The sequence below is a fragment of the Cynocephalus volans genome, chromosome 2, assembly GCF_027409185.1.
Source record: "Cynocephalus volans isolate mCynVol1 chromosome 2, mCynVol1.pri, whole genome shotgun sequence".
NCBI lineage: Eukaryota > Metazoa > Chordata > Mammalia > Dermoptera > Cynocephalidae > Cynocephalus > Cynocephalus volans.
The window spans coordinates 231,839,172-231,856,925 of NC_084461.1; the positions used below are offsets into that span (position 1 = coordinate 231,839,172).

Genomic DNA, 17,754 nt, shown 5'->3' on the forward strand with positions numbered 1-17,754 from the left:
GTATTTATAACTAACAGTGAGTACAGGAATAAAGGAGAAGAGGCAAAAGAGTTTTGGTAGCTTTAGGATATTTTCTCAATTGATATTCCATACAATATTCATAAGAACAACTACCACTTATTGAGCTAAATATTATGCAAAGTCTTTTATATACGTGTTTTCCTTTAGCCCTGAGAGGTAGCATCACGATTCCTGCTTTTAAGATAACAAAGTTGAAGCTCAAAAAAGTTAATTAGCTGCCCAAATTACACAGCTAGTAGGTGGTGGATCTGAGATTTAAGCATCACACATGTTAAACTGGGGGTTTTCCATGTTGAAGTTCCTCCATAAATAGCTGTCCTCAAGAACCCTGTGTTTTTCTTGATTCTTGTGAGAGAACTTTCCCTCATTATTTCATCTGGCTTCCTTATGCCTCAAAGTCCGAAAATTCACCCCCAAGCCTGCAGCCACCAGTACAAACCAGTACATTTCCCCTGATCCAGACACCAATTTCTCAAATCAGGGTGGGGAAGGCTTGTTTTCATCGCCTGTTCTGGTTTTCTCCCTGGCAATACCATTCTCTAAGGTGTGGCCCTCATCTTGGAATGGAGAAGGGAAAATTAGCTATGATAATCAAAATAAAACTCAAATTTATTATTCGGGGTACATCTATTTACTTGTGAATTTGCCAAAACACATGGAGTATTTCTGGTGTAAAATACACTACACGGCAGGGAAGATGATACTTGATAAAGCGGCTTCCCTGCACTCAACCTGGGTCCGGAGTGAACATTGCTCACCTACCATGACATTATTTCCTATTGAACACAGGTGTACATGGCCCCAGAACCCTTGCCACCTCCCTAACCAGCGGCTACCTTCAATCAGTCAGCCTTGTCATGAGGAATGAAGACAATCTGCTGTTCCTTTGGATGGGGAAAGGAAAGTTGTCCCAGCCTTAAAGAATGAATTAAAGTCTGCCTTGTGGTAACGAGGGGAAGGATATATCAAATCAAATGAATATTATAGAAAAAAGCACAGAAGCAGGAAAAAAAATAGGCATGTTTACACAAACAGAGTCTTTGTATCACAAATGCTGTGCATGGAGCAGTGAGAACAGGTGGACAACCTAGGTGCCTTCAGTCCAAGGAAGGTCCTAATTGCCCTTTTCATATTTTCAAAATTCATGTTCTGGGCAAGGAAGGGGACCGTTTATAATGGTTGCTTTAAAGAGATAAAGGTAGAATGTGACAACATGACGAGGTCTGGGGAGAAGGCAGGGATGGAGAAATAGTGACAGAACCAATCAGTTAAACGATGAGGACCAGGGAGGTGAATGAAAATGTGATTATGCTCTGAATTCCATCCATGGCAAAAATGAAAAGGACATGGATGTATTCCAGAGTCCAGATTGTTAGGACATGGGAGCTGATCGGTAATTGGGAGTGAGAAAAGGAATAAGGAGTAAAAGCTGTGCAATTACAGCTAGCAGTTTTCAAGGGTCTGCCAAAAACTGTGGAGGCACTTTACTTATGTCAACTCTTTCGTTTCCAAAAAAATTCTATGAGGTACTTTAATTATCCTCATTTTACACAATAGGAGTCTGAAGCATTGAGACATCAGGTAAATTCTCCAAGATTCATACATTAAGCATATGGTTGAGTTAGGATTTAAGCCTAACTCAATCTGGTTACAGACTCATTCACCAAACTGATGCCTCTCAAAGTGTGGTCTTTGGACCAGCAGCGTCAGCCTCACCTGGAACCTTGTCAGAAATGCAAATTCTCAGAACCCAGCCAAGAACTTCTGAATCAGAAACTCCTAGAGTGGGGCCCAGCAACGTGTGCTTTCACACAGGTGGTCTTCCTCACGCTGAAGTTTGAGAAGCACTGCACTAAACTACTAGACTTATTTTCAGCTGATTTCACCTAAGAGGCGATGCCTGGATGATGAAGAGGTTGAGCAGACTTCAAATAAAATGGAGTCAAATGTTGAAACTTTGGAGGAGAGATGACGAGCTTGCCCTCAGCCCTGTTGAGTCTTGAGATATCAGAGATTTCTCCAGTCGGAGATGATCGGTGGGTAGTGAGTGAGAAATGAAAGGTCAGAACTTGAGAGAGCAGGAGGCTGGAGACAAAGACTAGGTGTGTATCCACATAGCACATTAGCTGAAATCTTGGAAGTGGGTGAACTCTCTGAAGGCTTTTCCAGAGAAGGTCCAACAGCAGAACATTATGGATTTTTTTTACTTATGGGAATAGAATAGAAAGTACACGCAGAACTGGAAAGATGGAGGCATTAGGAAGAATGAACTGTCACCATGCATGCATGGGATCTTCTAGGACCTTAGATAACCATCTGTTATTAGAAGCTAAAGTGAAACTGAAAAATTAAGGGAGAAGAGAATTTCTAGAAAGAGTGGATCAAATCGTGACTAGCACCAGAGGAAAACTAAGAAGGGATTACTGAACTTGTAAATTTATTCATTGAATTTCTTAGAGAAAATAATATCAGAAAAAGAGTAGTGGAGAGAGAAATTTTTTAAAGGATCACAGTGAAAGTGCACTGCAAGGAAGTAGTAGCAGCAAATAGTGTTTTCGAGAATTTTGGCAGCAAAGGGAAAGAACTAATAGATGGAAGTCTTTGGCATGGCAAAGAAAGATAAGCTAGGATAAATTTTCAACAGGGCTGCGAGCAGTGCAGTTCCAGGGGCACCATTCACACAGGATATAATACAATACAATAATATAATATATAGAATATATAATAGAATAATACAATAATATAATGTAATATAACATAATATAATATAATACATTTGTGGAAATGGCATTGATCCTCTTCCTTAGAGACAGTGTTGATTATAGAATTGCCATTAATCCCCCACACCCGTTTACCCAGAGGAAACACTAAAATCAGTCCTTGAATCTAGTGGTCTGGCTTTGCACCCATGTCTTTGACAGGAAAGAAAACAAAACGTAACAAGGCAGCTCAGCTCTCCAGGGTCTTTAGGTCAGTGATTATAAACTGAAAGAAAGGGGCGTGTATAGTGTATGATAAAACTGACTCAATACAGAAACACAGTTTTACATTTGCTCAGTGAAAGTAGGACTAGAAACTACAACAAGACTGCAGAAAAGGGAGCTCGATAAAATCTACAAAAAGGTGGATAGGTTAAAAAAAGATATTGTGACTTCTAAATAGAGGTGTCTAGCAAGGGAAAGTGAGTATTTCAGAATGCAGAGCTGTAGGGGGAAGAGGGTTTTGTGATTTAAGGGGCATAGATTTTACCAGGGTGGGAAAGACTGTTCTTGATGTGGTATAAGAAGGAAATAAAATTTCAGACCAACCACTCTGGTTCCTAAGTCCATCTGTGCCATTTACTATAAGCAATGACTTAGATATTTAGCAACTTGAAGCTTCAGTTTTCCCATGTGAAAAATGAGAATGATAATTGTACCCTTTTTAAATAACAGTACTCCTGTAAGGGCCACTAAGAGATTAATCTAGAACTCACTCTGTGGGGGAAATAGGTGCGGTTTCATGTCCACTTTCCACTTTCCGTTCCATGAGCTCAGGAAGAAAGCAGCGGGGGAATTTCTTTAAATTTGGTTCCAAGAGAAAGAGCCAACAAAAAATACTTGCTGATATTCATGTAACAGTTTTGGCTACCATACCACACCTTTTCTCCAAAATTCACATGAAGACCACATTTTACCCTTTTCTCAGAGTATACGGTCAATCTGCTCTTAAATTTTAAAAAGAATTCTCAAGAGACAGGTGTCCCTTCAATTCATGTTACCTCAAATGACTTTCTGCAGGAGGATCTGCTGCCCATCACGACTTAGTGACAGAATTCACCTTCTGTCCAGAGAGAATGCAAATCAACCCCACATACCGCTCATTGTGCACAACTGAATAACGGGGTTTCCATTAGGACACAAATTTAATGACCTCATCCAGCACAGAACTTATTAAATTAAACTAACGTGTCACTCATAAAGATCGAAATGCTGGGCAAGTCATGGTTTATTTCTGAACTGACAAGCAGCAATAATAGTCATTCCATCTGTGGGTTTTCTCAGCTATGAAGAATGTGTCTGATAAAACAGTGCGTTCTTCCTGATTTCCTCTCTCTGTCTCATGTGCTCACTTCGGCTTTTTGTCTGCCACCATGGGTTGACCCTTGCCAGATACTGGCACCATGTTCTTGGACTTCCCAGCCTCCAGTACCATGAGCAAAATTAACTTCTTTTCTTTATAAATCACCCAGTCTCAGGAACTCTGTTATAGCAGCAGAAAATGGACTAAGACACCCACCTGCTCGATGCTTCTTCCTCTTGCCCTGTGGGGACACTGCATCACTTGAGCTCAGTTTCTGTGGGCTAAGCTGACTGCCAATGGTCCAAGGTACCAGGTCCTTGGCAGAACTTTCTCTCCTACCTGCATCACCTAGCTTGGACCCTGTCACCTTGGGGAAAATATTATCAATTCCTGAATTCTACCAAGTGATCCTGTCTGCTTCAGGTGATCGGGACTTACTTGATCAGTCTTGTGAAAGAAGGCACCTCCAATCATAGGAGCACAACAGCGCTCAGTTGATCACTGTTCAGAATCTCCATTCTGACTTGGACAACTTATTTAGGCTGGTGTCTCACAGCCTTCAACACTGCTTGCTGGGGGCTCACATGTAGTCCCACTAAACTCTGTAGGCTGCAGCCCCATAGAACTCAAAGAGCTCCATGTGTCCATGTGCTCCTGGTCAGGTGATCACTGGCCACCACCATCGCAACGCTCTCTGCCTCAGCTCTTAAAACTGACTGAGACATTATTCCAATAGGATTATAATTAGAAGATCCCATCCCCTACTCCCTCTCATGCTACCACAACTAAAAAACCAGCAGGCTCAGTCCCATGAGAGCCTATATTTCTGTTTTCTCCCATCCTGGCAAGTGTCCCAGGTCAACTCTATTCATCAAGACTCACATGCACACACTGTTGTGAATATCCCCTAATGGGTCTCAAGTTCCTTCATCTTCTAGACTTCCCAAACCCTCTGGCACTCCAGGTGTGCCATCAGCAGAATCTTGTTCTTTCCCTTCTTGAAACAGAAAATCAACTGACCCCTGGGAACTTTACTCTAGAACCGTATCAAATGATGGATTTTGCTCTCTATTCCTATAGTATGCCATGTTCTACTAGTCTAGGACTTCGGAGAGGGTGACTTTGTGCTCTTTATTGTGACTTCAGAGTACTTTTCTTCTCTTATCGTCCATACCCTAAAACAAAATTCTTCACCACCAATGAACCTTCCTGCTTCTGTCATTTACAGTCTGCTGACAACATCCCTCCCATTCCTTCATAATATTGGAACCTGGCTTGATTTTATAAGTGTTTTTCATTGCCATCATGATTGGTGACCCAACCATCATCATGATTTCCCAGTTGGTTAGCCAGTTCCTCTCCAATGTTCACGTTCTATTTTACCTTGATTAATTTACCTCGGACTTCATTATTACCAATGACGACACCATCTCCAAAATCACTACTCCAGACTAGTTACTACCTTTTAACTTTCCAGCTTTGCTACTCTAGTATCCCCACTGCCACTTTAATTGTCCCTTGGTCTCTTGGGATCTCCAGTCCATTGACTATATCACATTCCCATTGTCTACTGTCTTCTTTATGCTCCCCCTGTCTTTCTTAGCTGATTTAGATTTTTATCGTCCATCATCATATAATACCTTATATGAATCCACTGCAACGTCCCCACACCTTTTGCATTGTCAATAATCCCAAGTTGGTTTCAAACACATCTCTGTCACTTCCTTACATGTACCTTAAAGCTAAACATGATATAGTCAAAAGTGAACAGCTGTCTGGTCTGACTTTAAATTTATAACCACAGCCCTCAAGGGAGTAAGTTTTCAGCAGTGGCAGCCCCAGTGTTATTCTGGTTTGTTTCCTCTCTCGTTCTCAAAGGTGACTGGTTTACACCTTTTATCCTCTCCCTCGTATCTCCAGCACCATGACACACACACACCCCTCATTCCCAGCTAGTTCACTTGCTCAGAGAATTTCCTTAACTCCTACCACCAGTCCAGCTAACTTCACATCACCTGTAGCAGAATGTCCTCTCTCTCTTGATCTGGGGAAAGACTAACATAACATTTTTTGCAAGACTTGTCTGTACTCACTGGCTCCCTTCCCTGCCTCCTCTCTTTTGTGCCCATGCCAGCTGGGTTTTTATTCCACAATTTGCCATGCCATTCTTGTCAAGTGTCCAATGCGCAACCCTCAGTTCTCATTTTTCCTGACCTCTCAGAGGCATTGGTCATGATTGATCACTCCCTAGTTCTAAGTAGGTTTTCCCTCCTTGGCCATTAGGACATGATCATTTCTTGATTTTTCTCCCTGCTCGTTGTCCCAATGGCTGGATCCTCTTTCTTTTCCTGACTTCTACGGTGACGTGCCTCAAAGTTCAGTCCTTTTTCCTTTGCTCTTCATGTACACACACTCCCTCAGGGAGCTCATCCAGTCCCTGGTTTTAAGAAAACATTTCTACACCGAGGCCCTCAACTTTTTATCTTCAGCCCCTTACATCTACCCTGAGTTCCAGACAACAGCTACTTATTGTCTCCTTTTGGTTTCCTGGTAGCATCTGAAGCCAGCACATCTGGGAAGAGGATTCACTTATTGCCCAGGGGGAAAAAAATCAACCTCCAAGTCAACGTTGACTCTCTCTTCCTCCTTACATGCAAATCATCAGTATATCCTGACTTTAACTTCAAACTAGATTTATTTATTTTTTTTATTTTTTTTTTTTAATTTTATTTTGTCGATATACATTGTAGCTGATTAATGCTCCCCATCACCAAAACCTCCCTCCCTTCTCCCTCCCCCCATCCCCCCCAACCATGTCCTTTCTGTTTGTTTGTTGTATCAACTTCAAATAATTGTGGTTGTTATATCTTCTTCCCCCCCCCCCCCGGTTTGTGTGTGTATGTGTGTATGTGTGTGTGTGAATTTATATATTAATTTTTAGCTCCCACCAATAAGTGAGAACATGTGGTATTTCTCTTTCTGTGCCTGACTTGTTTCACTTAATATAATTCTCTCAAGGTCCATCCATGTTGTTGCAAATGGCAGTATTTCATTCGTTTTTATAGCTGAGTAGTATTCCATTGTGTAGATGTACCACATTTTCCGTATCCACTCATCTGATGATGGGCATTTGGGCTGGTTCCAACTCTTGGCTATTGTAAAGAGTGCTGCGATGAACATTGGGGAACAGGTATACCTTCGACTTGATGATTTCCATTCCTCTGGGTATATTCCCAACAGTGGGATGGCTGGGTCGTATGGTAGATCTATTTGCAATTGTTTAAGGAACCTCCATACCATTTTCCATAGAGGCTGCACCATTTTGCAGTCCCACCAACAATGTATGAGAGTTCCTTTTTCTCCGCAGCCTCGCCAGCATTTATCGTTCATAGTCTTTTGGATTTTAGCCATCCTAACTGGGGTTAGATGGTATCTCAATGTGGTTTTGATTTGCATTTCCCGGATGCTGAGTGATGTTGAGCATTTTTTCATATGTCTGTTGGCCATTTGGATATCTTCCTTAGAGAAATGCCTACTTAGCTCTTTTGCCCATTTTTTAATTGGGTTGCTTGTTTTCTTCTTGTAAAGTTGTTTGAGTTCCTTATATATTCTGGATATTAATCCTTTGTCAGATGTATATTTTGCAAATATTTTCTCCCACTCTGTTGGTTGTCTTTTAACTCTTTTAATTGTTTCTTTTGCTGTGCAGAAGCTTTTTAGTTTGATATAATCCCATTTGTTTATTTTTCCTTTGGTTGCCCGTGCTTTTGGGGTCGTATTCATGAAGTCTGTGCCCAGTCCTATTTCCTGAAGTGTTTCCCCTATGTTTTCTTTAAGAAGTTTTATTGTCTCAGGGTGTATATTTAAATCCTTAATCCATTTTGAGTTGATTTTAGTATACGGTGAGAGGTATGGATCTAGTTTCATTCTCCTGCATATCGATATCCAGTTATCCCAGCACCACTTGCTGAAGAGGCAGTCCCTTCCCCAGTGAATAGGCTTGGTGCCTTTGTCAAAGATCAGATGGCAGTAAGTGTGAGGGTTGATTTCTGGATTCTCTATTCTATTCCATTGGTCAGTGTGTCTGTTTTTATGCCAGTACCATACTGTTTTGGTTATTATAGCTTTGTAGTATAGCTTAAAGTCAGGTAGTGTTATGCCTCCAGCTTTATTTTTTTTGCTGAGCATTGCTTTGGCTATTCGTGGTCTCTTATTGTTCCATATAAATGTCTGAATAGTTTTTTCCATTTCTGAGAAAAATGTCTTTGGAATTTTGATGGGGATTGCATTGAATTTGTATATCACTTTGGGTAGTATGGACATTTTCACTATGTTGATTCTTCCAATCCAAGAGCATGGAATATCTTTCCATCTTCTTGTATCCTCTCTAATTTCTCTCTTGGTTAACTCAATTCCTAAGTATTTTATTTTTTTGGTGGCTATTGTAAATGGGCAGGCTTTCTTGATTTCTCCTTCTGCATGTTCACTATTGGAGAAAAGAAATGCTACTGATTTTTGTGTGTTGATTTTGTATCCTGCTACTGTGCTGAAATCATTTATCAATTCCAACAGTTTTTTTGTAGAGGTTTTAGGCTGTTCGATATATAGGATCATGTCATCTGCAAACAGGGACAGTTTGACTTCATCTTTTCCAATCTGGATGCCCTTTATTTCCTTCTCTTCTCTGATTGCTCTGGCTAGTACTTCCAACACTATGTTGAATAGGAGTGGTGAGAGTGGGCATCCTTGTCTAGTGCCTGTTCTTAAAGGAAAAGCTTTCAGCTTTTCTCCATTCAGGATGATATTGGCAGTGGGTTTGGCATATATGGCTTTAATTATGTTGAGATACTTTCCCTCTATACCTAACTTATAGAGGGTCTTTGTCATGAATGAGTGCTGAACTTTATCAAATGCTTTTTCAGCATCTATAGAGATGATCATATGGTCCTTGTGTTTGAATACAACAACTACACTTTGAAGACCTCTGTTATTAGTGATGTGTTCCTGTATTCAGCAGAAAGTTTGATGTTATCTGTATTGGGCTTGTGAATAATACTGCTCTTTAAATTCCTTATTGGAATACATAGGCCACATGTCTTCTCTTGGGGGAGGGAAGATTCAATTACGTACCTTTGCTCATTATGGAGGAAATATCTACAATTTTAGGTAAAGAGGTAAAGCCCGGAAAACAGGTGTAAGTGTGCACATGTGTGTGCATGTGTATGTGTAGCATAAGAAGAAAAGATTATAGGTTATACTTGAGTAGTTGGACTAAAATGCTCTGCCAAATGTTATTTTGAACAATTTTACTATATCAGTTCAGCAAAATTAATACTTATAAATGCTGGGAGCATAACTGAGAGGGAAAACCATTAGCTAAAGGCTATAATATTAGCACACTGGAAGAAAACGACTTGGAGAATAAAAAGGTTCAACACAGAACTTGAAATAAGTGTTTTAAAATGCCCGGAATCTTATTCGTAATGCATGGACTTTGTGGATTCAGAGGCAAAATCCCAACGTGGTCTATCTTCTCTTGCCCATGCCTTGAGTGAGTCAAGCCTGTATGAAACTTTGCAATTCTCTATCTTGTATCCCCACTCTTTTCTTCTAATTTTCTTCCCTCGGCCCTCCCTGTCTTTCTCTTCCCTACATTTCCCACTGATTTACACTCACTTCCAGCTATTGCTATTGTAAAAGCTTCTTAGTTGCTTTGATGAAGCCCAAGACCCGTTTTTCTAGATACCATCTTAAGCATTTCAGCAAGACAAATTTTGTTCTAGTGTCATTTTAATTATTTTTAATTTATTTTTATTTTTTATTTTTTATACAAAGCAGGATAAAGGGACAGAGAGGATGCGGTAACTAACTGGGTGTTAATGGCCTTGAAGGAGGTCATTACCTTGGATATTTAGTTCTTCATATCCTCAACTGTAAACCTTCAATTGTGAGGAAGTTTAGATCCAGTATCCCAGGTAAAAACTGAGTTAGTGCTAAGACTCATAAATCAGCAGAGGCCTAGATCCATGCTTTGGGCAAGATGCATTAACCCTGTAAACTTCTATTTACATATAGAAAATGGAGATTCAAACACCTTCCTCATTGGGTTTTTGAAAAGGCAAAGCAGACCATGTATATGAAGCACATTGCGCCCAGCAGTCAGTAAATGCTCCATTCTAGTGTCGCTTTTATTAAAATGCCTTCAGCACGTGACCCACTATTCCATATTTCTCAAAAACAAGCAGTACCAAGTTCTGGTCAAGATGGTGGACTAGATGGCCCCCAGCATCACTCTCTCACACAAGTCAATCAATTTACAACTATAAAAATGTAACAATAGCCAATCTGGGGCCACTGTAGCTCAGAGGACGAGGAGGAGAGACCTATGGAGTTCGTGAAGGTGGAGAAGCCACAACAAAAAGAATAAAAAACTGCTCGGAGCATTTTATGCTGTGGCCACTGTAAGGCTGTTGCTGCTGAGCGCGTGGAGAAGGAGCCAGCAGAAGCCACTCCTTTGGATGGAGTTGCTTGGAGGTGGCAGGGGAGAAGAGGGCTTTGGTGGTCCCCAGGACAGCAAGACCACTAATAGGGTTCCTGTGGACCCACGCAGGAGCGAGGAGCCAGAACAGCTGAAAAAAGAGGAGCCATTCAGAGGCTGGTGAATCATCACAAGGGACCAGGGCAGGGCCCGTCCCATGGGAAGTGTTTGGAGCATGGGTGGTGGGGGAGAGGGGCCCACTGGGAGAACACTGGGACACAGCAAGGACAGCTGATCCACCTCCAATCAGCACAGGACCCTTCAGAGGAGACTGGTCGGGAATGCAGAATTCCATGGGGTGCAGTTTGATGAAAAGACTCAGGCCCAGACCAGTGTTTCTATACAACCCAGGTGCACCCAGTCTCTGGAGAGCTGGAAATACCTACAAGTTCAACCATTAAACCCTGAGCTGCACAAAAAGTCTTCCCTAGGGAAATAGCAGCAAAGTAGCAATTTAGCTCAACCATAGAGCTCAAGTACTTGTTCCCACAGGAAGTTCCCCTGTTTTGGAAGTAAGCAAAGGACAAAAGATCAGTTCTGGCCCAGGCACACCACCAGCACCTTGGGGCCTGCCCAGGGACCTGAGGCTTGGAGCTGAGGACTGGATCCTCCACCCACAACCAGGCACACCACTGGCACCAAGGAGCATGCCAAAAACATCACCTCCATGTGGGTGGCTCACCACAGCCACCACAGTAACCACAGCTGCTGTGAAAGTGGCTAGATGCCACAACTACCATGCAGATGGTCCACCAGCCACTGGAGTGCATTGACACAAGGAGAGTCACCAGCAGAGACCAAAGAAAATAATAGGACGTTCCTCTCCACAAAGCCCATTCCAGAGTGATAGAAGAAGCATCTGCTCTATGATAATATTGGGGGACCTGCATATACCTTTCAGCTCTGGACAGATCATCTAGGCAACAACTCAACAAAATAACCATTACTCTTTCAGAGGGAGAGAGGAAATCTAGGGTTATCAGAGGTGGGAGTGGGGGGTGGGGGGGATAGGGAGAGATTGGACAAGGGGCATAAAGAATAAGTACAACTTGTAACAATATACATACTAGTAATATTGATTTGATCAACATATGTCAACACTGAATTCCAAAAATAGGTATAATCAATTATGATTCAATTAAAAAATAAAAAAAAAAGCAGCACCAAGTAAGGAGTTCACAGAGGCTGCCAGTAGCTGACCTGAGTATTGTCAAACACATTGATTGAGGGGAAACACTGTGTCCTGAGAGCAGAGCTAAGGCCAGATGTTAGTAGTGACTAAATTTTGCATGTACTCAGATGGAATTAGGAGTAACCAGAATGTAGGAGCTAAGAGGAGGCTGTGAGAACAAAATGAACTTAGTTACAAGTGGGTAGAACAAGACCCAGAGCTGGAACTCTCCTGAAATCGAATGTCTCTTTTTGCTGGGTGCAGCCATGGTTGCTAGGGTGGTGCTGAATACCTTAAGGTCCCAAACCAAAGCAGAAACCTTCAGCATATCAGGATTGTCTACCCTCTCCGCTTCCTACTTCTCAAAACTCCATTAGCACGTGAAGACTGTACATGACGTAGCACTTATACAGTGTTTTATAATGGTCATTAATTGTGTCCTGTGTGTTTAGTCATTTTCCCCTAACTCTTCTGAGGCTATTTCTTTGACATCTACTGTCTTCCCAATGCCACTTGGTAAAATGAAAAGAGGACTAAATTGTGTCTCTGTCATTAGTCACCCCCTCTCCAGTCCATCCTTACTCTGCTTCCACAGTAATGTCAAAACCAGAAATATGATTGTGACATATTTCCACTGCGAAAGCCATGGCTTTAGAAGATAAAGGTCAAACATCTTGGCTGTCCATTCATTGTTTTCAGCTGATCTATCTTTGCCATGCTATTTCCCAACATCTAATTGAAGATATAACTACATTGTCTACTTGAGATTTCCTGAACAGGTGAAAGAATATGACACGTCAGGCCTCTTTTCAATCCAGTGGACAGGTCACTTCTAAGAATCCCTTCCTGATGCTCCAGAAAATTCTCAACTCCACCCTGACTCTACCCACAATGTGCTTTTCTTGAATCTCTAGCTGCTCTTGGCACTGTAAATGTTGTCCATGTGTTATCTGTCCCATGACTAATTCTTTTACCAATGCCAGGGCACTGGGTACCAACTCCAAAGTCAGTGATCTTTCCAAGTTCTTTAGGAGACACACAGGATGAATTCCTAATCCCTCTGCCCTGCTAAGGAAGTATGTATTTTTGTTGTTGTTGTTGTTAAAACCAACAGGAACAGCAATGCATTCATAAGCCAACACTGACTAGGCACCTTTTCGGTCTTGGGAATGAGTGTGCATTTTGTGGGATAGGGAAGAAAAAGTGTGCCATTGTAGCAACAGGAAATACTTTGCTTCAGCCTGTTGGAGTTCAATAGAATGGCCAGTGTTCGCAGTCTCAGTCTCTCTAGCTATTCTGCCACCACTTTATTATGCTTTTGTTTGTACTTCATATTCTTTTTTCTGTGTTTACGCATCACTGTAGTTCACAATGATATCTATTTTGTAATTCGTGAGGAAGGGCATGGGTGCTTACGTCTTCACGGGCGTGCTGAATTCAAGGTTACTCTGAACAGACCAGGCATCAGGTGCTTCCGGGTCTTCTCACATTTGGAAATTAGGAATTCTTCCTGCTCGTGACTCCGTCCCACACATTACTGATTTTTTCCAACCATTGACAGGTATTTTGGCAGCAAACGGTAGTAGTGTGTAACTCCACAAAAACCCTGAGATAGATTGATTTTCGGTTTTAAATGGAAAGGAAAAAGAAGTGACAGAGGGAAGAATTGCTCTGTAAAATAGAACATCAGAGTTTTGTTCAGTGGCAGATGTTTCCTTTGTCTGAAATTAACCCACAGTGACCCGACGGCTTCTTTCATCCAGGGTTGCATTAATTCCATAAGATCACAGACTAGGTCTGAGTTCTGGAATTATCCCTGAGAGACCATCAGGCCCAGCACCAGCCTTTCATTTTCCACTTTACAATTAGTTTCCTGGAGATTCCACTCTCAGGAGCAATCTTCATAATTCTCATCTTTCAACCTGCAGTTGCTTTTGTTTCTAATTTCCCAAGTTCCAAGTAAAATTAAGCATGTATAATCCTCAGAGTGAAAGACTGATATTGTCCTTGGGGTGATGAATACCCAGCTTTAAATCCCAGACCGATCACAAAGGAGCTGCAGGGCTTTGAGAAGAGCATTTCACCCCTCCAAGCTCCAAATTCCTCACCTCCAATGTGACGAACAGAAGACCCCTCTCTTAGTTTATTATAACTATCGGATGAGGCAACCTGTAAATGGATGCCTAACACTGCCTGGTCGAAAGCAGGCATTCAATAAATCCTTTTCCTCAAATGTTGCATTAGGAACGTTTTAATAGCATCGGCAAAGCACTTAATTAGTACCAAACAAGTCACTTTGCCATTTGCCCTGCTGCACTGGGCCCTTTTCATGATCATTTTTATTTAGTCTGTGTAATGAAAGTCCATGTGGTAGACACAATAAGGATGTCTACTTAATTGGTGAATTCATACTTCCAATTCCTCAAACACATTCTTAGCATATCACATGCACAAATTCAATTTATATGTCATATCTCTCTCAAGCTCTCACAGTAGAATAATGGACTCTAATATGAAAAATAAAATTAACAAATATATAAATGTAGAATCCTAATTATGACTGACATAGAAAAGAGAGGATCCTTTAAAATGATAAGTCCATAGCTGAGCACACCTATTACCAACATCTATTCCCTAGGAGCATTCCATTTCCCATCCATGACCCATGTAATTCGGATTGTAAGTAAACTAGGCTGGAATCATTTTTAACTGCTGCACTTTATTCTGGTGCAGCTCCCTAAGCACCACCACATCGGAACAACTACAAAATAGCAAAGTGGTTATGAAGAGAAATGATGACTGAAGCTTGTTGTCAATTAAAGGCTGTGTGTTAGGCACTAGCTGGGAAAAGGGTAGTATAAAATAATTCCCGAGGGCCTGATTTTAGCCAGAAGCTTATGGAAGTTGTGGAAACTGAGGTCAAGGAAGTTACCCCCTTACATATGGCTATGTACTGAGCAAGAAATAGGGCTGGAATTCCAGCCTGGATTTACCTAACTCTAAAATATTTAGTCTATGTTAATACTCTGCTTTTCATGGTGAAGTACAAGACATGGTGATTTGATTTTGTTAGATAGGATTCATGGGAAAAATTAGAATTCCTATTGACTTTTTTTTTCAGTATTTTAAGTATTTACTAATCACGCCTAAAAAGGACATCCAAATTGTTTTAAATGTCTCCTTCTATTTATTCACTCCACTAACATGAGCTGAAGGCCTTTTATGAAAGGCACTATTGGGACAATAATGCAGTGTGAACTCATTGTAGCTGATACTTGAAAGAAAAAAACAGCACATTTTTCTCCTGTCTCCCTTCCGTTCTTCTCTCACTAGACCTGCCAGAAAGGCAGGTGAGGGCCATTAGACAGAACCATTCTCTCATTCCAATACTTTTTTGGCACTCAGAGTGTTTTGAAAATCAGAAATTTTCACATGCAATCCAGAGTTCTAGCTCCTTTTGAGAATTTAAAACTAGCGTGCAATTGGGTCCACTGTTGGAGCTAAATTTTAAGTTATCGAACATGATTGGCATAAGTAGTAATCCTGGTTATAAGCCATGTCTCTACACATTATCAATTGACAGAAACAGCAAGTCCATGGACCAGACCTCTGATTTATCTGGCCATTGCTTTCAGGAAGTCATTTCCTAGAAAGTAGAAAAATATGCCACTCATTGGAGATATAGACATCATGTCCCCTGCTTCTCTTTCTCTGTAACAATTCAGTTGTTGGTTTTCCTGGAATGCTGATCCTTCCTTCACTGTTACCTAAAGGGTCCCGACACATTCTCTAACTTGCCCTTACACATTCCTTGTGAATCCAGAGAACATCCCTATTTTGCAAAGTTAGAAAATAGAAATAAAGGGGGTCAATAATCATCAGTTCACAATTGATATACAAAGAAGAATTAGAAAAAGAAATCTGAATTTTATTCTCATAGTCCCCAAGAATAGAACAAGGAGAGAGAGCAGCAGAAGCAAGAGCAAAAGTGGGAGCAAAGACAAAGAGGGAAAGCAGGAAAGGGTCTCAGTACAGGAAGGGAGAAGGAACACTAACGAGAGCCACCGATGCTGGAGAACGTCCAGCTTGACACCTCAAGAAGCAGGCAAGTCACAGAAGATGAAGATTGTCCTGAATGTGTGGGGCATTCTGCAGTTTATAAGGCATGCCAGATAACATGATCTCATAAAACCTTCCCCAAATTGTAGCATGAAGGGAGGGCCAGCTCGGAGGTCTTCAGTTACCATTGCATGGTGAGAAGCAAACCTCAGGTCACCACGCCTCCCATGCACAACACATAAGGACGTTAGAAGTTTCAGGAGTTTCAGTAATGCATTAACAACAGCAACGACAATGGCATTGATTTGGTGGAAAGAAGGTAGATGCACCTGAGTATTCTTAAGACTACAGCAAGTTCATGATGATGGTGAGGAGGAAGAGGAGGAGGATGACATGATACTCAGCATTTTTAAAAACAAACTTTTTTTTAGAAAAGTTTTAAATTTACAGAAAAATTGAAAAGATAGTACAGAGGGTTCCCTTATAGTCCACACCATTTCCTCTTATTTCCTTCATAATGTAAATTAATGAATAAAGACTGATAGATTATTATGAACTGAAGTTCATAGTTTATTCAGACTTCCTTACTTTTGTTTGTTTGTTTTCTTTCCTATTTTCATTTGTTTTGTTTGTTTGTTTTTTCCTAATGCCTTTTTTCTGTTCCAGAATCCCTTCCAGATACCACATTACATTTAATTGTCACGTTTCCTTCTCTTGCCTGTGGCATTCTCTCAGGTTTTGCTTGTATTTGATGACCTTGATGGTTTTAAGGAGTACTGGTCAAGTATTTTGTAGAACACCCTACTATTAGAATTTGTCTGATGTTTTTCTCATGATTTTACTGGGGTTATGGGTTTTGGGAAGTGAACAAAGACCACAGAGGTAAAGTGCCTTTTCATCACACCTTATCAAGGGTACATAATATCAACATGATTTTTGTTGATATCACCTGGCTGAGGTAGTGTTTGTCAGGTTTTTCCACTGTAAAGTTTTTTTTTTTTTCTTTCTTCTTTCCATATGTACTTTTCAGGAAGAAAGGAAGCCATTACATACAGTTTACACATTGAGGGTTGAATATCTTCGTAAATTATGTGAAATTTTTCTTCATGAAGGATTTTTCTCTTCTTCCTCACTTATTTATGTATTCAGTCATCTATTTGTATCAATATGGTCTCATAGATATTTGTTTTAGATTTCTGGTTATAATCCAAAACCACTCTATTTTATTGCTCAAATTTTCCCAGCTTTGGCCATTGGGAGCTCTTTTGCTTGGCTCCTGTGTTCCTTTGACATGCCCCCATCATGTGAGCTTTTGTTTTGTTTTGTTTTGTTTTTAGCACTTCCTTGTTTTCTGGCACTACAGGACGCTCCAGGTTCATCTTGTGTATTTCCTGCCCCCACCCTAGAATCTTCCATTTCTCCAAGGAACCTTGTTTCCTTTTATTGATAAATGGCATTGCAAACCAAGTTCTGTGTACTAGGTCTGCTCATTGCTACTGGGATCATCAGCTTTGTGGTCAGCATGGAATTTCAGAATTGCCAAAGTGTGGTTTCCACTCATTATCACATTCAAACCTGACGACAGTCCTCAAGAGCACTGTGCCCCATTTTTGTCACTCAGGAAATTAAGGCTCTGAGAAGTTGAGACACCAAGTCCAAGAGGTCAAATCTAGTTAGAGTGAACAGAGTTACTGATCAAACATGTCTCAAGTTCCAGGCACTGCACTAAACACTGGATTATAATAATAGGTGAGCATATCTAGAATCTTCCATTCTTAACTTTACAGTCTAATTTCTGAGGTAGAATTTAAATGTGTAAGCACATAAATAAATGTTTTGTCTGACAATAATTGGTCCTTTGAAGGAAATAGTACTATGAGAGTAAATGATAGGAGCACATAAC

The 17,754-nt window shown here is 40.8% G+C and overlaps 1 protein-coding gene across 4 annotated transcripts in view; it reads right to left on the reverse strand.

Annotated features, from left to right (window-relative positions):
- The window catches only part of NRG3 (neuregulin 3), a 1,080,861-nt gene that overhangs the window by 725,195 nt on the left and 337,912 nt on the right, over positions 1-17,754 (reverse strand). The window lies entirely within an intron of this gene.